We start from the raw sequence: 26,902 nt of genomic DNA, 5'->3' as shown, positions 1-26,902 counted from the left end.
TGTGTGAGGGTCTGGAATCCACTAAAAACGTTCCTAGAAGGCTTCATTTGGTATCATATACTCCCCTGGGATTGGTGAAGTTGCAGCAAAGGCTGTGGCTGGGACTGTAAGGGGGTTAAAATTAAAAACGGCTCCGGTTTCCACATTTTAAGGGTTAACAGCTTGAAAATTGGGGTGCAATACTTTGAATGTATTAAGACACTGTGGTGAAAATTTGGTAAAGATTGGATAATTCCTTCCTAGTTTTTCGCATATTCAGTAATAAAGTGTGCCCTGTTTAACATTTAAAGAGACAGTAACGGTTTTGTTTTAAAACGGTTTTTGTGCTTTATTAACCAGTTTAAGACTGTTTAACATGTCTGTACCTTCAGATAGATCATGTTCTGTATGTATGGTAGCCAATGTGGTTCCCCCTTCAAATATAGTGTGATAATTGTGCCATAGCGTCCAAACAAAGTAAGGACAGAACTGTCACAAATTGTAAAGTTGCCCAGGATGATTCCTCAGATGAAGGAAGTAGACATAGTTCTACATCATCTCCTTCTGTGTCTATACCAGTTATGCCCGCGCAGGCGACCCCTAGTACTTCTAGCGCGCCAATGCTTGTTACTATACAGTAATTGACGGCAGTAATGGATAACTCCATAGCTAATATTTTATCCAAAACGCCAGCATTTCAGAGAAAGCGCGATTGCTCTGTTTTAAACACTGTAGAGCAGGAGGGCGCTGATGATAATTTTTCTGTCATACCCTCACACCAATCTGAAGTGGCAGTGAGGGAGGGTTTGTCAGATGGGGAAATTTCTGATACAGGAAGAATTTCTCAGCAGGCAGAACCTGATGTTGTGACATTTAAATTTAAATTAGAGCATCTCCGCGCATTACTTAAGGAGGTGCTATCTACTCTGGATGATTGTGACAATCTGGTCAACCCAGAAAAATTGTGCAAGATGGACAGTTCCTTCAGGTCCCGGTGCACCCTGATGCTTTTCCGATACCTAAACGGGTGGCGGACATAGTGAATAAGGAGTGGGAGAAGCCAGGCATACCTTTTGTCCCTCCTCCTATATTTAAGAAATTGTTCCTTATGGTCGACCCCAGGAAGGACACATGGCAAACAGTCCCTAAGGTCGAGGGGGAGTTTTCTACTCTAGCCAAGCGCACGACCATTCCTATTGAGGACAATTGTGCTTTCAAAGATCCTATGGATAAAAAATTGGAGGGTTTGCTTAAAAAGATTTTTGTACAGCAAGGTTACCTCCTTCAACCTATTTCGTGCATTATTCCTGTCACTACAGCGGCAGGGTTCTGGTTTGAGGAACTGGAAAAGTCGCTCAGTAGGGAGGAAGTCATGGATAGAATTTACGCACTTAAGTTAGCTAATTCCTTTATTTTAGACGCCGCTTTGCAGTTAGCGAGGTTAGCGGCAAAAAATTCAGGGTTTACAATTGTGGCACGCAGAGCGCTCTGGCTAAGAATAAGTCCATTTTTCGTTCCTTTCGTAATTTCAGGAACGGACCGGCTTCCAACTCGGCAGCCTCTAGACAAGAGGGTAACGCTTCCCAGACTAAACCAGCTTGGAAATCAATGCAAGGCTGGAACAAGGGTAAACAGGCCAAGAAGCCTGCTGCTGCTACCAAGACAGCATGAAGAGGTAGCCCCCGATCCGGAACCGGATCTAGTAGGGGGCAGACTCTCTCTCTTTGCTCAGGCTTGGGCAAGAGATGTTCAGGATCCCTGGGCACTAGAAATAGTCTCTCAGGGTTATCTTCTAGAATTCAAGGAACTACCCCCAAGGGGAAGGTTCCACATGTCTCACTTATCTTCAAACCAAGTTAAGAGACAGGCATTCTTACATTGTGTAGAAGACCTGTTAAAGATGGGAGTGATACACCCAGTTCCAACTGTGGAACAAGGTCAGGGGTTTTACTCAAATCTGTTTGTAGTTCCCAAAAAAAGAGGGAACTTTCAGACCAATTCTGGATTTAAAAATTTTACCTACAATCCAGGAGGGTCAATTTATGACTACCGTGGATCTAAAGGATGCGTATCTGCATATTCCTATCCACAAAGATCATCATCAGTTCCTAAGGTTCGCCTTTCTGGACAAACATTACCTATTGTGGCTCTCCCATTCGGACTAGCCACTGCTCCAAGGATTTTCACAAAGGTGCTCGGGTCCCTTCTAGCGGTTCTAAGACCCAGGGGCTTTGCAGTGGCACCTTACTTGGACGACATCCTAATTCAAGCGTCGTCTCTTTCAAAGACAAAGGCTCACACAGACATTGTTCTAGCCTTTCTCAGATCTCACGGGTGGTAGGTGAACATAGAAAAAAGTTCCCCGTCTCCGTCAACAAGAGTCCCTTTCTTGGGAACAATAATAGATTCTTTAGAAATGAAGATTTTCCTGACAGATGTCAGAGAGTCAAAGCTTCTAAATGCTTTTCAAGTTCTTCACTCTGTTTCTACGGCCTTCCATAGCTCAGTGCATGGAAGTAGTAGGGTTGATGGTTGCAGCAATGGACATAGTTCCTTTTGCGCGAATTCATCTAAGACCATTACAACTGTGCATGCTCAAACAGTGGAATGGGGACTATACAGACTTGTCTCCAGTGATTCAAGTAGATCAGAAGACCAGAGACTCACTCCGTTGGTGGCTGACCAGGATCACCTGTCCCAGGGAATGAGCTTCCACAGACCAGAGTGGGTCATTGTCACGACCGACGCCAGTCTATTAGGCTGGGGCGCGGTCTGGGATTCCCTGAAAGCTCAGGGTCTATGGTCTCGGGAAGAGTCTCTTCTACCGATAAACATTCTGGAACTGAGAGCGATATTCAATGCTCTCCGGGCTTGGCCTCAACTAGCAAAGGCCAGATTCATAAGATTCCAATCAGACAACATGACGACTGTTGCTTACTTCAACCATCAGGGGGGAACAAGGAGTTCCCTGGCGATGAGAGAGGTGACCAAGATCATCAAATGGGCGGAGGATCACTCCTGCCACCTGTCTGCGATCCACATCCCAGGAGTGGAAAACTGGGAGGCGGATTATCTGAGTCGTCAGACCTTTCATCCGGGGGAGTGGGAACTCCACCCGGAGGTGTTTGCCCAGTTGACCCAATTATGGGGCATTCCAGACATGGATCTGATGGCGTCTCGTCAGAACTTCAAGGTTCCTTGCTACAGGTCCAGATCCAGGGATCCCAAGGCGACTCTAGTGGATGCATTAGTGGCGCCTTGGATTTTCAACCTAGCTTATGCGTTTCCACCGTTCCCTCTCATTCCCAGGCTGGTAGCCAGGATCAAACAGGAGAAGGCCTCGGTGATTTTGATAGCTCCTGCGTGGCCACGCAGGACTTGGTATGCAGACCTGGTGAATATGTCATCGGCTCCACCATGGAAGCTACCTTTGAGACAGGATCTTCTAGTACAAGGTCCATTCGAACATCCAAATCTAGTTTCTCTCCAGCTGACTGCTTGGAAATTGAACGCTTGATTTTGTCTAAGCGTGGGTTTTCGGATTCTGTGATAGATACTCTGGTACAAGCCAGAAAACCTGTGACTAGAAAGATTACCATAAAATATGGAAAAGATATATCTGTTGGTGTGAATCCAAGGGATTCTCATGGAGTAAGATTAAAATTCCTAGGATCCTTTCCTTTCTCCAAGAAGGTTTGGATAAGGGATTATCAGCGAGTTCTCTAAAAGGACAGATTTCTGCTTTATCTGTCTTGTTACACAAACGACTGGCAGCTGTGCCAGATGTTCAAGCTTTTGTTCAGGCTTTGGTCAGGATCAAGCCTGTTTACAGACCCTTGACTCCTCCCTGGAGTCTAAATTTGGTTCTTTCAGTTCTTCAAGGGGTTCCGTTTGAACCCTTACATTCCATAGATATCAAGTTGTTATCTTGGAAAGTTCTGTTTTTGGTTGCTATTTCTTCTGCTAGAAGAGTTTCTGAATTATCTGCTCTGCAGTGTAATCCGCCCTATCTGGTGTTCCATTCAGATAAGGTTGTTTTGCGTACTAAACCTGGTTTCCTTCCAAAGGTTGCTTCCAACAAGAATATTAACCAGGAAATAGTTGTGCCTTCCTTGTGTCCGAATCCAGTTTCAAAGAAGGAACGCTTGTTTCACAATTTAGATGTAGTCCGTGCTTTAAAGTTCTATTTCGAAGCAACAAAGGATTTCAGACAAACGTCTTCTCTGTTTGACGTTTATTCTGGCAAGAGGAGAGGTCAAAAAAGCTACTGCTACCTCTCTTTCCTTTTGGCTGAAAAGCATCATACGATTGGCTTACGAGACTGCCGGACGGCAGCCTCCTGAACGAATCACAGCTCACTCTACTAGGGCTGTGGCTTCCACATGGGCCTTCAAGAACGAGGCTTCTGTTGATCAGATATGTAAGGCAGCGACCTGGTCTTCTCTGCACACTTTGTCCAAATTCTACAAATTTGATACTTTTGCTTCTTCGGAGGCTATTTTTGGGAGAGAGGTTTTGCAAGCCGTGGTGCCTTCTGTTTAGGTAACCTGATTTGCTCCCTCCCTTCATCCGTGTCCTAAAGCTTTGGTATTGGTTCCCACAAGTAATGGATGACACCGTGGACCGGACACACCAATGTTGGAGAAAACAGAATTTATGCTTACCTGATAAATTACTTTCTCCAACGGTGTGTCCGGTCCACGGCCCGCCCTGGTTTTTTAATCAGGTTTGAAGAATTTCTTTCTCTATACACTACAGTCACCACGGCACCCTATAGTTTCTCCTTTTTTTCTCCTAACCGTCGGTCGAATGACTGGGGGGGCGGAGCCTGGGAGGGACTATATGGACAGCTCTTGCTGTGTGCTCTCCTTGCCTTTCCCTGTGGGGGAGGAGAATATCCCACAAGTAATGGATGACACCGTGGACCGGACACACCGTTGGAGAAAGTAATTTATCAGGTAAGCATAAATTCTGTTTTTTGTCTGGTTCGTCTGTATCTGGTGTCTTTCTTCCACCCCCATTTGTCATTTGTAAACTCGTTTCTTCTTGTAATCAGATGTAACTGAATCCCATTTTCTCTCCTTGAAGGCTACTAATTCAGCCTTATATGCTTCTAAATCCTTCTTCATATTATTGAGCCAGTCTCCTTGCTCAAGTTTAGATAGGTGTTCCGATTCAAAATTATTGATTTCCTCATCAAGTTGTTTAAGTATATTGCTTGCCTCAGTAATCACAAGTAAGATAAGGTCCAGGCAGCATTTATTAAGTATTCCACACCACTTTGTGCAAAAAACAGGATTATGCCTCCCAATGGTGGGAACATTTTTCACCTTGAAACCCCTTGGGATGAACATTTAAGCGGTGGTAGGCTGATAGGTAGCAACCATGCATTTTAAAGTCAATGTTCTGTTTTTTAGCTTAACCATGTTGTTATATATCTGGTCTGGCTGTTCCCTCTTAGCCTTAATAGTAATCTCCTCAAACCTTATTCTGGTAGCATCCTCCTCTGTGAACTGGAAGATGTTTGCTCCAGGTATATCCTCAACATTGTCAGTCTGTGCTGTTTGTGCAGTCTGTGTAATCTGTGACATTATGTCACTATTAGAGCGTGTTCCGTCCAAGGAAAAGTATAATCATTTGACAGGGTGCTATGGGTTAAATATTATACACAAAAGTCCTAAGGAACCCAGCACACTCACAACATAACAGCTCCCAGGGTGCTCGCCAACTCTGTATACAAAAAAGTTCCACAAAGGCAAGCACTCACTGGCGTTTTATCAAAAGACAGTTTTTACGGGGGCGGAGCCAGCTTGCATACAGAGAGGACGTGTTTGAATATGGCTCCTGCAATAAATGACAAAAAAACTGTTAAAAGTTAGCAAATTCGCAGGACAAGGGTGATATACCCACTCTAAGTGAGCCCTACATCAGTTGAGGACCTAACCAGCACCCTATAAAAGGGTTTCAAGCACCAGTGAGGAGTGACAGATTGGGGCCTAGTCGAGCTTGGGGCCCCTCTGAGAGAAACATACGCCACGTCTTTTGCGGCAGGACGATAGTAAGAGAGCCTGAGCTGACTTTGCGGAGTGGTATCTGATGGAGTATGGGGCCTCTGGGACCATGGAGGGGCTGCTTGCGACGCTGCAGGATTGGTTTGAGGACTTCGACCGCGAGATGTACCGAAGATTTGACCGCCTCCTATATACCATGGCAGACACCCACGCAGCATTAGCTACTGAAGTCCTGGAGGTGGCACCCCATGCTGCTTTGAGTGCGCGGCGCAGTGATTCTCAGGAGGATATCGATCAACTCCCGGAAAGCCTACCGCACATCGCAGAATTGGAGACCTGTGGATTACCGGCGACCCGGTGCAGGTCAGATCTCTGGGTCCAGATACCCTGGGGGGACTGTGGGAGCCCTTGCTATTGTGCCGCTATACTTCAGAGGGGTGCACATGGAGGACAACTTGACCCTGGCATGATTGTCTGTCTGGGGCTCTATCTGATGGACATGTCACGCTGGAAGCCTCTGGACCTACTTGACACCCCAGTGAGACAACCCTGTGTAAGGACCGGCGTGGGCTGAGCGTTTCTGCTGTGGCTGCCATCTGCGCAGCTACCGCCATGCTCAGCAGGGTGTCTGTGTTCTATACTTGTTCTCCTGCATGACGACCGTTAGGTCTGAACATATAGACTCAATTGTGTGACCTTGTGGCCCCGGCAATGTCCATGCCTGTCAGTTAGGTGGAGATGTGAGAACCTCTATCCTCTCTAATCATTCGGCTACCTTTGGTGTTAAATATGCAACTGTTTTGTCTCTTATATTTATAAAATTACCAATGTCTGCCCCTTGCTCTTCTCTAAGCTAGCTATATATCGTGAACCATTTCCCCTCACATATCATTGCAGCCCCCTATTGATAATATGTGTTGGTGGGGAAGAGAGTACTTGGCTTACTTTTAGAGATCACTTGGGTAGCATGTTTTTTTGTTTTCTTTGTTTTTTTTTCTTCCAAGAAAGAGACCTAAATACATGTTTTGGATCCGCCCCCCCTCTCCCTCCTTCCCCTTCCCCATCCCCCCCCTTCCCCTTCCCCATCCCCCCCCTTCCCCTCTCCCCCCCTTCCCCTCCCCCCCCCCCTTTCCCCCCCCCTTTCCCATCCCTTTCCTCTTCCCTTCCCCCCTTCCTCCTCCTATCCCTCCCTCCCTCCTCCTATCCCTTCCTCCCTCCTCCTATCCCTTCCTCCCTTTCTTCCCTCCCTCCCTCACTTTTAACCCCTCTCCTTTCTCCTTCCCCTCTTCCCCCCCCTGCTTCCCCCCCCTCTCCCAATTGTGTAGTAAAGGGATAAATAATTTATCCTCTATGCTCCTATATGGCAGAGTTGAGCAGTCTCTGCCCTGTTCGTAGAGCCCAGGTTAGAGAATGTACCCATATAAATGTAAAAATGGCTCTTCGAATGTCCTTAATCTAACAATTTATTATGAATGTCATTCATTGTCTAATATCTACAGACTGTATATTATTATTAGTTACTGCATCTGCAACCTCACCTGTATATCTATGCTCCCCCTTGAATTACTACCTTGTTGTCTAAAGCCCAGAGAGCCTGGGACGCCCAGTTTACATGTCTCCCATCTATACGCTGCCCATTACGGTGGAATAAGCACTTAATCACCTCCAGGTGACTGCAGAAGTTTGTAGCCCAACCAGCAGCCTAATTTTTCTGCAAAGCTATAACTCCTTCTGTGCCCGCAACTCCTAGTTTGTTTGTTTTTTAGTCTCAATGTTCTTCCCATATTTGTATTCTTGTGAGCAACTACATTCTTGTATATATTAGTATGTGAGCTTATGTGAGATGCAGTCCCTACAGTTCGCTTTTCTGATACAATGTGAAATATTGGAATATCTAATCTTGTTATACTTGAGTATACCATCTCCTTCATTATTACTCTCAGTCTCTTGGACCTTTCTAGGGTCCTAGTTGTCAATGGAAGGAGCCTATCAGCGCAGGCCTTGATTGGGCCTGTGCTTTCTAAAAGCCCTCAGAATAGTACCTCTAATCCATAGAGGCCCAAAAGTGACCTCAGCTATCCTTGAGGGAAAAGAGGGCGATTTTGAGTTTGCTCTCCAACTTTTATCCACCTGATGCATTCATCAACTTGAGAACACTTTGCGAATTTGATAGGAGTACTATTTCTATAGTTGTTCTTATTCAGGTCTAATTGTCCACAATACTTGTTTTATTATATGCTGTATACCAAGTCCTTGTTGGGGCAAACTGTTTTTGTGTATTTGTCTGTGCAATTCCCTCAATAAAAAAATATTAAATAAAAAAAAAAAAAAAAAAAAAAAAAAAAAGACAGTTTTTACTGTGCATCAAACAATTTAGTGAACGTTTTCGGGCATCCGCCCGTCCTCAGACATAAAATATACATTTACTTACCACCCTTATAAGTGCAACCATACTGATCCCCAGGTGAACCGCTCTACCACATCCGGGACTCCACAGAGCTCAAACGGCGCAACTGTGCATCTGGGCCAACATAAAAAAGCAAACATTAAAAACAACAAAATAACAGTACTGCACAATCAGTTGATAATGGGCACGGTAATCATCAATCATGTTCAATAGCACAAACCGTTATGTTAGCCATACTTAAAGAAAAAGAATATATACAATGGAGGATGTAATACCTTACCAAATGTGTTAATCATTAATGACAGGGTATAGGGCATATGAGGTATATATCACACAATCATTCTAGATGTCCTAAGGTAATATGGATCCTCAAATTCAATTTTGGTAATACGTACGTATCTAGATAAATACCCAGATCATACGTCTTAAATACTAATATACATATCCTTACCGTGCCCATTATCAACTGATGTGCAACTGTGCAGTACTGTTATTTTGTTGTTTTTAATGTTTTGTTTTTTTACGTTGGCCTAGATGGCGCTCCATAGTCCAGTCGGCGCATGCGCGTTTGAGCTCTGCGGAGTCCTGGATGTGGCAGAGCGGTTCACCTGGGGATCAGTATGGTTGCTCTTATAAGGGTGGTAAGTAAATGTATATTTTATGTCTGAGGACGGGCGGATGCCCGCAAACGTTCGCTAAATTGTTTGTTGCACAGTAAAAACTGTCTTGATAAAACGCCAGTGAGTGCTTGCCTTTGTGGAGTGCTTGCCTATTTTTGATAGGTTTAAGATCTTTACCTGCAGCTATGTATATCATGTTCTCAAATAATGCAACTCTCATTTGTTATAGCAGAACTGCCCAAGTTTTCTAAATTGACCCCAAAAGTTCCATTCTCCCTGGATGAGTAGAAATTAAACTGGAGCGAGTAGAAAGGGAGATAAATGCCGTCTATACACTGTGCCAAATTTGTAATAATTATATTAAAATGACTTAATGTGTCATGGTTGAAAATAAATAAAATATGAAAAATTACTGCACAATAAGGTGCTTTACAATGACTAAACATATGCAAAGAGGATGTGATGTGGGTGGGTAGTGGATATGGTTTTTGGTATATTACTTGCCACACATTTGGCCGGCAAATGTGATCATATTTAAAAAATAAAAAAAATCCACAAACGTAGGACTTCTCACTGAAATTATTAACACACAACTACTGCAGTCATAAGGCAAACTGTTGTCAAAGCTTCCCTAGGATCCACTTAATTTAGGAAAAAAATAATTTGCACATATCTTTTGGAACAAATATTCTGAAACAATTGTTTTTCAGAATATTTGTTTACTGCACTATTTGATATTTGTTTTGTTTAAAACAAAACGCATACTGAATATTTGGTCAAAATTTCCATTAGGTTTCGTTAAAAACAAATGTTCCTTTTGATACAGTTGAAAAAGTTAATTTGTAGCCTTAAACTTGCACTCTGGAGAACCAAGCTAATCCCGACCCTTCTTCATAGAGCCCCAGGCCGCACTAATAGGAGGCTTTGAGTGGCGGATCCCAGGGCCTGTGCTAAAGGACCTTCTTTTTTAACGCAGGTCCTGTGATCTGCCCTGCTAAACCTCCTATTATAGAGGACTGGGGCTTTATGATGAAGGTTCGGGATTAGCGCTGCTCTCCAGGGCGCTAGAGGTAAGTATGTTGAAATTATTTTGATTGTTTTACAAACAAAATATATATTTGTCAAACATTCCATCACAAAGTGTCCTTGTATTTGATAATATAATCTAGATAAATACATCCCTACAAAATTTCACAGAATTACATATTCAGGCATCCAGTGCTTTCTAACAGCTCAAAGCGGTGCTATTCAGAAATTTTAGCTTTAAATTTACCATTTTTGTCCAAGTAGGAGTCTTTATTGTTTTTATGGTTGTGGGTCTTGGCTTATATTCCTCAAATTCAAATGTTGCAACAACATCAGTCATTATTTTTTCTGTTCGATTCGTAATACGTAATGAAATGCTCCCAACATATCAAGAAACTCTCTTTGTTATTTAAGGTTTCAGCAACTGAGCTTGCCATATTGTAGTGGTATAGTAACTTATTTTTTTATAATAGAAAAGTTAGGTGGGGTTGGCTTCCAAAATTGAGCAATACTGAGCCTAACTGTAGTACAGATCGTCATACCTAGTTTATTATTAGTCTTAGAGATATCAGGGTTTGGGAAATGAAGTAGTGTTTGTTCTATAGTTAATCTTATTTGTTTTTGGAAAATTGAACTTAATAGTTCAGATGTTTGGTCCCAAATCTCCCTAATTTTTTTCACATTCCCACCACATATTTACATATGTGCCCCTTACACCACAACCTCTATAGCAAAGATAAAACATTGAGCCCTCTAATTCGGTAAATCTAGTTGGGTGAAGGTACCATCTAAAGGCTACTTTTTATAAAAATTTCTTTAAGCATTGCGTTATGTGAAAAAGTAAGGCCATTAATGAGACATGTGGTCCATGTTTTAATTGGCCAAGTTTTGCCAATGTCGTGTTTCAACCTAAGCATAAGTTGTGTTTTAACTTCTTTCTGAGTAGAGTTAAATATAGGGTATAGTATAGATATCCCACCTCGTACGTGGTGATTAGCAAGGCACAAAGTTTCTAAGGTTGTATTTGGGAGTATCTTAGTGTTACCTAAAACTTTGTGAGCTCTGGATTTTAATTGTAGATAGTGGTACCATATGTTTTTGTCGCCCGTGTCCAGTGCCTGATATTGCTCATAAGAAATTATTTTATCCTCCTATAATAATGTCCACTATTCTGTAAAGTCCTTTGTTAGACCATTTCTGTTGTACTCTTTTATCTATAGGGGAAACAAGAGTTATCAGTAGGGTTAATCTGGATCTATCTTGAATTAGTGAGAACTGGGAATTCCGCAATCTCCATATGTAATTAGTATGATTGATTAAAATATTACTACTTTTCTGTGGGGATTTCGTGGAGTGTGGGACCCACAGCATCTAGCTAATAAATCAGTTTCCATAATTGTTGATTCAATATGAGTCCATAGCGTCTTATGGTCTGTTCGGAACCAATAAAGGGTCTGTGACATTCTTGCTGAGTAATAATGTGGGACTTGGTTCGGGACTCCTTCTCCTTCCTCCCTCTTATTAGTACACATAAGTTTTGTATTAATTCTAGCTCTTTTCCCTTGCCATTTAAATCTTAGTATATCTTTCTGAAGTTTGTGTAGTTCTGAATGGGGAACAGAGATAGGGAGGGACCTAAAAAGATTCAACAATTTTGATAGTAAGGACATCTTAGTTGTTATAATTCTGCCATATAAAGAAATTTTAAGATTAATCCATTTTGTGATTAGGTCCCTAATGTGTTTAATCATAAGAATATAATTAGCTTGGTAGAGGGTGTGAATGTTGGTGGGAAGATTAATCCCTAAATATTTAATGGATTTCTTTGCTTATTTAAATGCAAAATTTATTTCCAGTAATTTTTTATTGGGTTGCATTAATTTAATACCTATTGCTTCACATGTATCCTCATTGATTTTATAACCTAAAAGGTTTCTGAAATGTTGTAATGCTGAATAAAGAGGGGGTAGGGACAACAAATGTTTGGTTAATGACAAGATATCATCCGCAAACAGTGACACTTTGTGTTCTTGTTTACAAACTCTAATACCTGAAATGTTCTGGTTATCTCTAATTTTGACTTCCAGAAGTTCTATACTTATCGCAATAAATAGGGTCTAGAGGGGGCAGCCTTGACTTGTGCCATTATTTATATGGATTGATTTGGATTGATATCCTAATAGTTTGACAAATGCTGTTGGGCAAGAATAAAGGGTGTCGAGCATTATGAAAAACTCCAGTAATGCCTACTTTTTTTTATGACAAACATATAATCCCAACTAATCCTATCAAATGCCTTCTCTGCATCTAGGGACAGAAGCAGAGAAGGCGTTTCCCAAACAGTGGCAACATTCATTAAATCTAATACTTTGCGTGTGTTGTCTGGTGATTCTCTATTTTTTATGAACCCAACTTGGTCCGGGTGAATCAAATTGTTAAGAAGGGAATTCAGACGGTTTGCTAGTATTTTTGTGAATGATTTTATATCTTGATTAAGCATGGAAATGGGCCTATAGTTTCCATCTTAATGGGAGGAGAATCCACTGCTTCATTCATTGCGTGTGGGAATTAAGAACCTGGCCTCCAGGAGGAGTTAGATACCCCATCAAAGGCTTAAATACTTCCCCCACTCCCTTCATCCCCCAGTCATTCTTTGCTTTTCGTCACAGTAGGTTAGCAGAGAAGTGTCGGAAGATTCGGAGTAGTCTCTTATGGAGGGTAGTACTCTTCGAAATGGGACTGGAGTTTTAAGTAGTCCTGTCAGCCTCTCAGTGAGAGCGTGGATGAATGTTAGAGTCCGGAGATGCAGGGAGAGTTTTTCTGCGAACCCATCCTGACTCAGATTAACAGCTCCATAAGCAATCAGTGTTGATGAGTTTTGCTGCCTTCTTTTCTGCTCTCAAGTCCATGTCAGGAGCGATGCTACTACCCTGTCACACTTCAAAGGCCATGTTCCTGTTCCACGGTGTAGATTCTGGTAAGATCGTTTCATTTATACATATATGAAGACAGGGTCACAGTGTGTCTCCTTTATCTGTATAGAATCAGATTTCGTTGGTCAGTTACAAACAGCGGTTTCTGCGGCCTTCAATGCCTTACCACGCCCTGCTAAGCGCAAGCGAAAGGTGAAACATAGCTATCCGTCCCAGGGGTTATCTACTCCGCTGGATGTCCCTGACAGATTATCAGCTGCTGACGACTCCGACTCTTTGGAGGACGTTCTCTCTGGGTCGGAATCGGCAACTTCTAGACCTCCGTCTGCGGAGGAGCCAGATTTTAAATTCAAGTTGGAGCATTTGTGCTTTCTGCTGAAAAAGGTGCTTGCTACGCTGGAGGTTTCAGAACAGAAACTTCCGGAGGAACCTTCGATCCCTAAGCTAGATAGGGTTTATGAGGACAGGGTGGTGCCTCAGACTTTCCCGGTCCCCATTAAAATCGCTAATATTAAGAATGAGTGGGAGAAGCTTGGTTTGTCCTTTTCTCATTCTACCTCTTTTTTAAAAAGCTGTTCACCATTTCGGTCTCGCAGCTTGAGCTGTGGGGGGCCATTCCTAAGGTGGTTGGCGCAATCTCCACGCTCGCTAAGAGAACGACTATTCCGCTTGAGGATAGTTCTTCATTCAAGGAGCCCATGGATAAAAAGTTGGAGTCCATGTTGAGGAAGATGTTCCAACTCACAGGGTTCATTTTTCAACCCATCGCTGCGGTGGCTGGTTCTGCTACCTATTGGTGTGATGTTCTCTTCGCTATGGTCGAGGTGGAGTCACAGGAACAAATTAAGGCCTTAAGGGTAGCTCATTCGTTCATCTGTGATGCAAACATGCAGATTATTCGCCTGAATGCTAAGACATCAGGTTTTTCTGAATTAGCCCGTAGGGCTCTGTGGTTAAAGTCGTGGTCTGCTGACATGACTTCCAAGTCTAGATTACTTTCCCTCCCGTTCAAAGGGAACGTTCTTTTTGGTCCGGGCCTGGATTCTATCATGTCCATGGTCATGGGTGGCAAGGGTGCTTTCCTGCCACAGGATAAGAAAAATAAGCCTACAGGGTCTACTTTTCGTCCCTTTCGTGCGGACAAGTCTCAGAGCCAGCAGCCTGCCGCAAAGTCAGAGCAGTCCAAGGGATCTTAGAAGTCTGCTAACTCTTGGAACAAATCCAAGCACAGCAAGAAGCCCACAGAGACAAAATCGCCATGAAGGGGCGGCCCCCAACCCGTCTCTGGATCGCGTAGGGGGCAGACTATCTCTTTTTGCAGAGGCCTGAGACCTATTATCCGTGAGAATGATCTGCAAGAGATTTCTTTGGTAGCGAAGTAGACTGTTTCTTTCTATTACTTTGTGGCATGGTAGTAGGAAATAGTCCCCTGTGATATAGTACTAAAGTCCGAGACTTGCAGGTAGCCCCTTAGGGAGACGTGGCTTGGGGAAGTTAAGCCATATTCGCTCTCAGAGAGGACCAGTAAATAAACAGGATAATGCTTGTGTTAGTAGTGAGAAAATGATTTACATAGGTAGTAAGTCCATTTCTTATCCCATTTCAGGTGATAAGGTGCCTCACCTCAGGGACTATGTCACCACTGAACATTGACGGTAAAAGGAAAGAGGTTATGACCCGCTCTGGACCTTAGAGCGGGAAAGGAAGAGGAGAGACACCACTACTGAGCCTTGTGGGTGCTTATTTCTTTTTTGGTGTCCTTTAGATAGATTCGACCAATTAACTACTAGGTGTCAGAGGTATAGCTGGAGCTTATGTATTAGGTAGGTAATATGTCAGATCACTTCATGTGATTAAGGTTGTAGGCTTGTAATCAATCTCTTTTGAACCCTCTTGTAGTTAGACACGTAATCAGGAGAGTAAAATGGTTGCACCTCTTATTGCATATAGGTAAGGTTGGTCGCCAAAGATTATAGTACTGTTCACATTAAGTACTGGGATAGGCGATATATGGTGTATGCACCACTATGGGCTGGGGTGTGTGGCGTGTCACCAAAGTTCCACTAGATCAATTCAGGTAGTCCCCCAATTAACTTTATTATATTTAGAGTCTCGATGTCATAAGATAAGGATATTAGGGCTTAATCTTGTGTTGTATCCCTATTATATCTGCAATGCCTGCATCTTAAGAACAAAGGATCTGAGCTATCAGGCACAAAAGCAATGAGGTCCACTTGTGGCTTCTAAATTGTTAACCTGTATTAGCTGTATTGCTTCACCCACTGTCTGATGTCTGTCTAGGGCGTTATGAATTAGAATGAAGTAGATTTGCTAGGCCGTGTATAAGAGCTTCCGTTAGTGGTAAGTGCACCTCTAGGTAAGTTGTGGAGGGTTATAGTATGCTATCTAAAGCAATCCACAGTGTGCAGTCTTAATAGAAGCAGAGACCAATATGACAGATGCTGAGACTTAACACAGCTGTGAGCGTATATAAGAGAGCTGCTTAAAACTTTAATATACTGCGCACTAGCTCGACAATATGACGACTCTTTAGATTTGCCCCTAATCTGTAGGGTCTGTACTTAATTTACGGCCAGAAGTTGTGATGCTCTGTATTATCGGCAATTTAGTCTTGTCAATATTGCAGGTTGTTAGCCGTACCTGTTAGTCCTACCTCTTCTTACATTCGGAGTCTCCGTGAGCTGGGATTGGCCTGTCAAAGCTGGCGTGCTTGTATCTCCGATGTGTAGGGTTCAGCAGTTCACCCCAGTCTCTCTAGACACCGATGTTACCAATGTGACTCGCAAGTCTCTATGCACTGACTCCGGAGCGGAGCCCCGACCCTCCGGAGTTCTATCAGCAATATGGTGTCCTCCTGCTGCGTAGCAAAGATCTTTGTCCCCTGGTATTGTTACTGGAACTTAGTGCTTGACGAGTTGTGCTCTAACAAGGTCTCTGACAAGTTTCTAGCTAAATTAAACTGTTATTACCCAATAACTACAGACTTTTAATGCCTGAAAAGTACTTTTGGCCTAGGAGCCTTCTAAACGTGTGTCTGGTCTATGTAACTGCTGGCTCTGCCCCCCTGTGTTTACGCTTTTTAAACTTTCTGGCACAAAGTCATTTGGAGTGATGAGACCAAAATTTTGCTTTTTTGCCACAACCATAAATGCTACAAGTTTTAGGCCTTTTTTATCCATAATATTTTTTTTGGTCAAGGTGTAACATGACATTTTTATTTTTTATGCCATTTCCAAAGTAAATGTTCAATATATATATATTTGTGCTCATAAGTTTACATACATGTAGCTGTATCAAAATGCACAATGAGGCACTTGAAGAAAGATGGGCTGCATGGTCGAGTCGCCAGAAGAAAGCCATTACTACGCAAATGCCACAAAGTATCCCGCTCACAATATGCCAAACAGTACAGAGACAAGCCTCAAACCTTCTGGCACAAAGTAATTTGGAGTGATGAGACCAAAATTTAGCTTTTTGGCCACAACCATAAATGCTACATTTGGAGAGGAGTCAACAAGATCTATGATAAAAGGTACACCATTCTTACTGTGAAACTCGGAGGTGGATCGCTGATGTTTTGGGATGTGTGAGCTACAAAGGCACAGGAAATTTGGTCAGAATTGATGGCAAGCTGAATGCAGTATGTTATCAAAAAATACTGGAGGAAAATTTGCATTCATCAGCCCGGAAGCTGCACATGGGACGTACTTTGACATTCCAACATGACAATGATCCTAAACTCAAGGCCAAGTTGACCTGTCATTGGCTACAGCAGAATAAAGTGAAGGTTCTGGAGTGGCCATCTCAGTCTCCTGACCTCAATATCATTGAGCCACTCTGGGGAGATCATAAACGTGCAGTTCATGCAAGACAGGAACTGGAGGCTTTTTGCCAGGAAGAATGGGCAGCTTTACCATCTGAGAAGATAAAGTGCCTCATCCACAAATACCACAAAAGACTTCAAGCTGTCATTGATGTTAAAGGGGGCAATACATGGTATTAAGAACTTTAGATCAGGGTCATTTGGGTAGTTTCTGTTGTCATTATGATTTAAAAAGAGTAAACACAGTTGATTGATAATAAATGGCTTCAGCCAAACACTAAAGTGAAAGAAAACTTTTTGTGTTTGTGTTATCATTCATATTCGGTATGTAAACTTATGAGCACAACTGTGTGTGTGTATGTATATATTGTATAGTGTGTGTGTGTGTGTGTGTGTATGTGTATATATATATATATATATATATATATATATATATATATATATATATATATATATATATTAATTCAGAACAATTAGTAATAGAGAGAGATACAGTATAGCTAGATGAGTTATTGTGAAAGTGGGGGGATTGCAGCACTCTTAGGATTCCCTACAAATCTAATATGTAGATATAGGTCTGGAGGGTTTTATTAGACAACCCTAATAATTAATACGCTGGAATATTTTTTTTTCAGCGTATGGCTGTTTTTTTTTGTTATCCCTCCCTCTCTAGTGACTCTTGCGTGGAGTGACACATCTTGGGTATTGCTATCCCATACGTCACTAGCTCATGGACTCTTGTTAATTACATAAAAAGAAAACATAATTTATGTAAGAACCTGCTAAATTCATTTATTTCATATTGGCAAGAGTCCATGAGGCCTACCCTTTTTATGGTGGTTATGATTTTTTTGTATAAAGCACAATTATTTCCAAATTCCTTTGTTGATGCTTTTTACTCCTTTCTTTATCACCCCACTTCTTGGCTATTCGTTAAACTGAATTGTGGGTGTTAATATAAAGGAAAATAATGAATACTGACAAACCGTCAGTATTTCTTTCGTAAAATGATTATATACTGAATAATGAGGGGGCGCTCTATAGGTTAATATATAAAACTTACAACTAAATACCTTTCAAATACCATGTAAAGTTTTATATATATATATATATAATTCCAATTGATTGACAATGGATGATGTAGTATATCAAATATGGTGGAACAATCCAACTCTCTCCTCCTCGCAGAATTGTCCGGAACTACAAAGATAATAGGAGAATAGAGGGGCGCCTCATGTGTGTATCAGTATGCCAACCAATCAGATATAGGAAAAAAGACAAATGGGTACTCACTTTTAGCCCAAGTAGACTTACAGTATGTACTGGTAGATGCAGGCTGGTAACTTGGGGTGTACCAGCTAACCCTCTCCAGGCGTAGCTTGATCAATGCAGGGGGGATCCTGCCACACTCAGTATGAGTTTAAAGCTGGTTACAGCAGTTGTAACTGCTCAAGAAGGTGATAAACCAGTGCTTGTATAAAAAAAAAAAAAAGTTAGTTTATTAAAAACAAAATTAAAAGCATTAACAAGCAATGGTTGTAATGCAATGTTGCATTATAACCATTGCTTGTTAATGCTTTTAATTTTGTTTTTACAACCGCTGTTTCAACCACTGCAACCAACTTTAAACTCATACTGAGTGTGGCAGGATCCCCCTGCATTGATCTATCTACGCCTGGAGAGGGTTAACTGGTTCACTCCAAGTTACCAGCCTGCATCTACCAGTACATACAGTAAGTGTATGTGAGTACCCATTTGGCTTTTTCTCTTGTTAAGTGTAGTCAGTCCACGGGTCATCCATTACTTATGGAATATATCTCTTCCTAACAGGAAGCTGCAAGAGGATCACCCAAGCAGAGCTGCTATATAGCTCCTCCCCCTCACATGTCATATTCAGTCATTCTCTTGCAGCCTAACTAAAGATAGGTCGCTGTGAGAGGTCTGCGGTGTTTTTTAACTTAGTTTATTTCTTCAATCAAAAGTTTGTTATTTTAAATGGCACCGGAGTGTGCTGTTTGTTCTCAGGCAGCATTAGAAGAAGAATCTGTCTTCGTTTTCTATGATCTTAGCAGACGTAACTAAGATCCACTGGCTGTTCTCATCTGAGGAGTGAGGTAACTTCAGAAAAGGGGAATAGCATGCAGGGCCCCCCTGCAAACGAGGTATGTGTAGTAAATTATTTTTCTGAGGAATGGAATTGACTGAGAAAATACTGCTGATACCAATGTAACGTAAGTTCAGCCTTAAATGCAGTGATAGCGACTGGTATTAGGCTGATGAGTGTGTGTACACTGAATGTATTTTTCTAAGGAATGGAATTGAATCTGAAAATACTGTTAATACTGAAATAATGTATGAGCCTTAACTGCAGTAAAAGCGACTGGTAGCAGGCTTATTAATAACACTTCATAACTTTTAAAATGTATGTTCAAAACGTTTAATGGCATGTTAATCGTTTTTTGTGAGGTACTTGGTGATAAAACTTATTGGGGCATGATTTTTACCACATGGCCATCTTTGTTTTCTGCATAGAAACAGTTATCTGAGCTTCCCCACTGTTGTAATATGAGTGGGAGGGGCCTATTTTAGCGCTTTTTTGCGCAGTAAAAATTCAGTCACAATCTGTCTACTTCATCCTCCATGATCCAGATCGTCTCTAGAGAGCTCAGGGGTCTTCAAAATTCATTTTGAGGGAGGTAATCAGTCACAGCAGACCTGTGACAGTGTGTTTTGACTGTGTTAAAAACGTTAATTATTAAATTGTTATCCGTTTTTGGGTATTAAGGGGTTAATCATCCATTTGCTGGTGGGTGCAATCCTTTGCTAACTTAATACATTTACTGTGAAAAATTGGTTGCTATAACTATTTTGGTTCATTGTTATTTCAACTGTGACAGCTTTTTGTGCTTTTTAAAAGCACAGTAGCGTTTTTTATATTGCTTGTAAATTTATTTAGAAAAGTATTTCCAAGCTTGCTAGTCTCATTGCTAGTCTGTTTAAACATGTCTGACTCAGATGAATCTCTTTGTTCACTATGTTTAAAGGCCAATGTGGAGCCCAATAGAAATTTGTGTACTAATTGCATTGATGTTATTTTAAATAAAAGTCAATCTTTACATGTAAAGAAATTATCACCAGACAACGAGGGGGAAGTTATGCCGACTAACTCTCCTCACGTGTCAGTACCTTCGCCTCCCGCTCAGGAGGTGCGTGATTTTGTGGCGCCAAGTACATCAGGGAGGCCCTTACAAATCAATTTGCAAGACATGGCGACTGTTATGACAGAAGTATTATCTAAATTGCCAGAATTAAGAGGCAAGCGCGATAGCTCTGGGTTAAGGACAAAGCGCGCGGATGAGGCGAGAGCCATGTCAGATACTGCGTCACAGTTTGCAGAACATGAAGACGGAGAGCTTCATTCTGTGGGTGACGGATCTGATCCAGGGAGACTGGATTCAGAGATTTCTAATTTTAAATTTAAGCTTGAGAACCTCCGCATATTGCTAGGGGAGGTATTAGCGGCTCTGAATGATTGTAACACGGTTGCAATTCCAGAAAAATTATGTAGGTTGGATAGATACTATGCGGTACCGGTGTGTACTGACGTGTTTCCTATACCTAAAAGGCTTACAGAGATTATTAGCAAGGAGTGGGATAGACCTGGTGTGCCTTTTTCCCCTCCTCCTATATTTAGGAAAATGTTTCCTATAGACGCCACCACACGAGACTTATGGCAGACGGTCCCTAAGGTGGAGGGAGCAGTTTCTACTTTAGCTAAGCGTACCACTATCCCGGTGGAGGATAGTTGTGCCTTTTCAGATCCAATGGATAAGAAATTAGATTGTTACCTTAAGAAAATGTTTGTTCAACAAGGTTTTATCTTACAGCCCCTTGCATGCATTGCGCCTGTCACTGCTGCGGCGGCATTCTGGTTTGAGTCTCTGGAAGAGGCCATTCGCACAGCTCCATTGGATGAAATTATGAACAAGCTTAAAGCACTTAAGCTAGCTAACGCATTTGTTTCTGATGCCGTCGTACATTTAACCAAACTTACGGCTAAGAACTCCGGATTCGCCATCCAAGCGCGCAGAGGGCGCGCCCGGCTTGAAAGAAATAGCTGACATTACGGGAGGTAAGGGCCATGCTCTACCTCAGGACAGGGCCAAATCAAAGGCCAAACAGTCTAATTTTCGTGCCTTTCGGCAGGAGCAGCATCAAGTTCCTCCGCTCCAAAACAGGAAGGAGCTGTTGCTCGTTACAGACAGGGCTGGAAAGTTAACCAGTCCTGGAACAAGGGCAAGCAGGCCAAGAAACCTGCTGCTGCCCCTAAGACAGCATGAAGAGAGGGCCCCCTATCCGGAAACGGATCTAGTGGGGGGCAGACTTTCTCTCTTCGCCCAGGCTTGGGCAAGAGATGTCCAGGATCCCTGGGCGTTGGAGATCATATCTCAGGGATATCTCCTGGACTTCAAAACTTCTCCTCCACGAGGGAGATTTCATCTTTCAAGGTTATCAGCAAACCAAATAAAGAAAGAGGCGTTTCTACGCTGTGTACAAGACCTCTTACTAATGGGGGTAATCCACCCAGTTCCGCGGACGGAACACGGGCAAGGATTCTATTCAAATCTATTTGTGGTTCCCAAGAAAGAGGGAACCTTCAGACCAATCTTGGACTTAAAAATCCTAAACAAATTCCTAAGAGTTCCATCATTCAAAATGGAAACTATTCGAACCATCCTTCCCATGATCCAAGAGGGTCAGTACATGACCACAGTGGACTTAAAGGATCCCTACCTTCACATACCGATTCACAAGGATCATTATCGGTACCTAAGATTTGCTTTCCTAGACAGGCATTACCAGTTTGTAGCTCTTCGCTTTGGATTAGCTACGGCTCCAAGAATCTTTACAAAAGTTCTGGGCTCACTTCTGGCGGTACTAAGACCGCGAGGCATAGCGGTGGCTCCGTACCTAGACGACATTCTGATACAAGCGTCAAGTTTTCAAACTGCCAAGTCTCATACAGAGATAGTCCTGGCATTTCTGAGGTCGCATGGGTGGAAGGTGAACGTGGAAAAGAGTTCTCTATTACCACTTACAAGGGTTCCCTTTCTAGGGACTCTTATAGATTCTGTAGAGATGAAAATTTACCTGACGGAGGCCAGGTTATCAAAACTTCTAAATGCTTGCCGTGTCCTTCATTCCATTCCACACCCGTCAGTAGCTCAGTGCATGGAAGTAATCGGCTTAATGGTAGCGGCAATGGACATAGTACCATTTGCGCGCCTGCATCTCAGACCGCTGCAATTGTGCATGCTAAGTCAGTGGAATGGGGATTACTCAGATTTGTCCCCCCTGCTAAATCTGGATCAAGAGACCAGAGATTCTCTTCTATGGTGGCTTTCTCGGCCACATCTGTCCAAGGGGATGACCTTTCGCAGGCCAGATTGGACGATTGTAACAACAGACGCCAGCCTTCTAGGCTGGGGCGCAGTCTGGAACTCCCTGAAGGCTCAGGGACTATGGACTCAGGAGGAGAAACTCCTCCCAATAAATATTCTGGAATTAAGAGCAATATTCAATGCTCTCCTAGCTTGGCCTCAGTTAGCAACTCTGAGGTACATCAGATTTCAGTCGGACAACATCACGACTGTGGCTTACATCAACCATCAAGGGGGAACCAGAAGTTCCCTAGCGATGTTGGAAGTCTCAAAGATAATTCGCTGGGCAGAGTCTCACTCTTGCCACCTGTCAGCGTTTTACATCCCAGGCGTGGAGAACTGGGAGGCGGATTTTCTAAGTCGCCAGACTTTTCATCCAGGGGAGTGGGAACTTCATCCAGAGGTCTTTGCTCAACTGATTCATCCAGATCTGGATCTCATGGCGTCTCGCCAGAACGCCAAGCTTCCTTGTTACGGATCCAGGTCCAGGGACCCTGGAGCGGTGCTGATAGATGCTCTGACAGCCCCTTGGGTCTTCAACATGGCTTATGTGTTTCCACCATTTCCGATGCTTCCTCGTTTAATTTTTTTAAATTAAAACAGCAAAATAACTACCCTACATCATTCAGGGGGGGGGCACTCTCAGACCACTGACACCACTTTGGACCCTTGGGCGGCCCTGAAACTTTTTTTTTTTTTTTATAGCATTTTTGTATTTTTATGTTGTTGTTTTTTTTGTTTTAAGCCTCCCTGAGACTCTGGCACAGTCCTGGGTGGTAGGAACAGGCCTTAAAAGCATCTGTCTGCTTTTTTCTTAAGAAATCTGCATCAAATTGTGATCCTGTCACTGGATGCGAGTACCCACGCAGGAGCTGCCAGGGGGTCACTTGGGAGCATTTTAGCGGTCAGTGTATTATAGGGCATAGGAATTTCCTTACCATTTAAGTACTTTGCAGGTTTAAGGGGTGTAATTGGCTAGTGTAGAGCACTCTCTAACATATTATTTAAACAGTGCATGTATATTATTTAATACTCTGTTAATCTTGTGAGTTTTACACATAATGGAACCCAGTGAATCTGTCCCCACTGAAACAATGTCAAACACTGAGGGTCTTGCTGATACCCCTCCCTCTACATTTGTGTTTGTTCTGCAAATCTGTTCCAGTGTGCCAGGTCAATCAACTTTGCAATAGTGGTGTACCTCCAATATATGCATGCAAATAGCCGCATCCCTCTGCTTACTTTAGGTATTTATGTTCTGTATATTTTGCTCAGGGAGCCTCTACTGACTTAGTGGAACATATCCGCACTTTATTGATTGAGAACTCTCGGAAAAACCTGCTAAAACAAGTCTGTAAATCGGTTAAATGTTCTTTTCAAAGCTCCTTATAAGATTTCAGAGGTATTTCAGGTTCCAGATTTGGTTTCTGACTAAATAGCCAAAGAATAGAAAAAAACTGGTATTCCATTTGCTCCTCTGTCCAGGTTTAAGAGAATATATCCCGCTCCAGAGCAGAACGTGGATTTATGGGAAACCATACCCAAGGGTGATGGGAGCTCTTTCCACTCTTGCCAAACGCACAACCATCCCCATGGAGAATAGCACCTATTTCAGGGATCCAATGGACCACAAAATGGAGTCTTTCCTGAGAAAGCACTTTCTTTAGACAAGTCTTATGCTTAAACCAGCACTATCTATCAGCTTTGTGTCAGTGGCAGGGGCCCTCTGGTGTGATTCTTTATCCACAATGGTTTCTAAAAAATCCTTTGAGGATTTCCAGATTGCATTAAAGACGAAATGGCTAATGCCTTTATATGTGACACCGTAATGGACATTATCAAGATTGATGTCAAGAACATGACTATAACAGTTATTACTAAAAGGGCATTATGGGTAAAATCATGGTCAACAGACCAAAAGATATGTTAATGTTTCTTTCCTTCCAAGGGAAGGTTCTATTTGGTTCTGATTTGGACTCAATTATTAAAACTGTTACAGGTGGGAAAGGAGCTTTTCTCCCACAGGACAGTAAATCTGAGGGAAAGAACAGAACAAATAGGTTTTGATCCTTTTAGTACCTCTAGAGATGAGAAGTCCTCTTTTCTGAAAAGTTTGAGCCCTCCAAGCCGGCCTGGAAGCCTGGGCAAAGGACAAGAAGTCCAACACCAATACTGTTCTGGTAGGGGGCAGTCTTTTAGAAAGCAGGGTTCCAGTCAGTCCAGAACCCCTGGGTTCAAAACATCATATCTCAGGGTTACAGGATAGGCTTTAGCTCCATGCCTACTCAAGGACGATTTCATATGTCTAAGATACACAAAAATATTGTGAAGGCGGCTGTCTTCATGGAATGTGTTCAGCATATTTTGAGGATATCTGAACTGGAGCACAGGTGGAATAATCAGCTGCTTCATAAACATGGTTATTTTACCTGCTCTCATCCAAGGTAATCCTGAAAACTTGGCCTGTTGGGGAGGCCTAAGGACAGGTTTGAAAAACAGTGATCTAGAGCATATGGGAGTAGTTATCCCAGTACCTGTCTCTCAACAGGGTCAAGGTTCTGTTAATTTTCCCAAAACAGGAAGGCACTTTCAGACCCATTTTAGATTTGAAAATGCTAAACAAGTTTGTCAGGGTTCCCACTTTTTAGATGGAAATCATTCGCATAATTTTACTCTTAATCCAACAGGGTCAATTCATGTCTACAATAGAACTAAAGCATGCGTACCTGCAATCCTCATACATTTTAATTCCTAAGGTTTTTATTCCTAGACAAACAATTCCAGTTTGTCGCCCTTCCATTTGGGCTAGCTTCAGCTCCTCGCATTTTCACAAAGCTGCTAGGAGTATTGGTGGCAGTGATCTGAGCTCAGGGGATCTCAATTACCCCTTATCTGAATGATTTCTTAGTGCAGGCTCCTTCCCTGCCTCTAGCTATTGCTTATACTCAAAGGCTACTATTTTGTCTTTGGAGAATCAATATTCCAAAGAGTGTGTTAAATCCTGCTACAAGGGTGTTTTTTTCTAGGAGTCATTATAGATTCAATACTAATGCATATATTCCTGACAGAATCACGCAGTCTTGAATTCTCGATGAGCGCAAAGAGTTTGGTACCCTCTGGAGGCAAAGTTACAAATCAACATTCTGGAACTCCGAGCAATTCTTTGGGCTATTCGGTCCTGGTCCCTTTTTAAAAGAGGAAAAGTTTATCCGTTTCCAGTTGGACAATATCACAGTGGTGGCCCACATAAATCATCAAGGGGTACGCGCAGTCCACTGGCTATGCAGGAAGTGTCCCAGATTCTGCCTTGGGCATAGAGGAATCAATGCTCGCTGTCAACAGTTCATAGTCCAAGACTGAACCCTTGGGAAGCGTATTACCTCTGCCGTCAGTCATTTCATCCAGGAGAGTGATCTCTTCATAACTACAAGATCAAGAGACCCAAAGGCTCAAATGATAAATGCCTTGGGTGAGTTGTCAGTTTTGTCCTGTGATTCTAAGGTAGTTTCTTCGGAAAATATCAGCAGATTGTTGTTCCTTTTTTTGTGTCCAGATCCTATTAATTCTAAGGAATTAATTTTACATAATATTGATGTAATTCCAGTTGGCTTGTCCATTACTCTGGGACTCGTAGGGGGCAAAAGGCTACTACGGTAGCTTTGGCCTCTTGGCTCAAACAGGTAATTTGTGACAAAAACATAGATATTCGTTTTGTTTTCACAAAAATAATATCCGAACAAATGCACTAATGTAAAGAAAATGAAGAAAGCAAAATGTTATGCTTCCCTGATAAATTATTTTCTTTCAGAATGGTGATGGTCCATAGGGCTCCATAACATGTGGGATATAATGCCCACCACCAGGAAGAGGCCAAGAACCCACATAAGTTTAAATTCACTCTCAACCCCCATCTCTCCACTGTTTAACGCATAGCCGAGCAGAGAATAGGGAACAGATAGGTAGCAAAGACAAAAGCAGGGTCTATAGAGGTGCAAATTAGAACTGTTGCCCTCAAATTGAAAAGTAGTTTCAGATAATTGTAAACACAATAATCATATAGTTATGCAGCAGGCTCATCAGGGGTGTTGAAGAGCTGGTTCATAGTGTGTTGGATCTCCTTAGAGTTTTTTTTTTATGAGTTTAACCCCTTTGTCGAAGTTAAACACATAGTTACAAAGGAGGATTCCTGCACAGTAATACAAGTACATCGTTGTACCATATTGCCAGGCAGCATTTAATAAAACAAAGAAAAGAGCAGATTTGCACTTTTGCCCAAAATAGGCCCTGCTAATAAAGAACACAACAATCATAATGCATAAAAATTGTGTAATTGCAGCAGGGCAGAACCACCTGTGAAACCATAAGGCACATATTGGAAGCACAGATAGGGAGAATGAATATAGTCCACTAGACGAATGGGTCCTAAACCGGAGATACTTTCTTATGTTACTGATCCTATATATAAGGGTTTGAGTAGCCTCGGGGAGTCCTATACTCTTGCAGCAGGAAATTATATTGAAAGGGCTCAGTCTTTATATGACAAATTTAAGGTTCATGTTTATTTTTGAGACTATGAAAGAAAAATATATATTAAGAAGAGCTTCTGCTTTCTTTCTGACATAGCCTTCTTTACTCATAAAT

At 42.2% G+C, this 26,902-nt stretch overlaps 1 protein-coding gene across 6 annotated transcripts in view; it reads left to right on the top strand.

Annotated features, from left to right (window-relative positions):
• Positions 1–26,902, top strand: part of RNF44 (ring finger protein 44) — a 928,909-nt gene that overhangs the window by 722,658 nt on the left and 179,349 nt on the right. The gene's annotated exons all lie outside the window — the stretch shown is intronic.

Source organism: Bombina bombina, chromosome 6, assembly GCF_027579735.1.
Source record: "Bombina bombina isolate aBomBom1 chromosome 6, aBomBom1.pri, whole genome shotgun sequence".
Lineage (NCBI taxonomy): Eukaryota > Metazoa > Chordata > Amphibia > Anura > Bombinatoridae > Bombina > Bombina bombina.
Note: the sequence above shows the minus strand (reverse complement) of the source record. Positions and strands in the feature narration are given on the sequence as shown.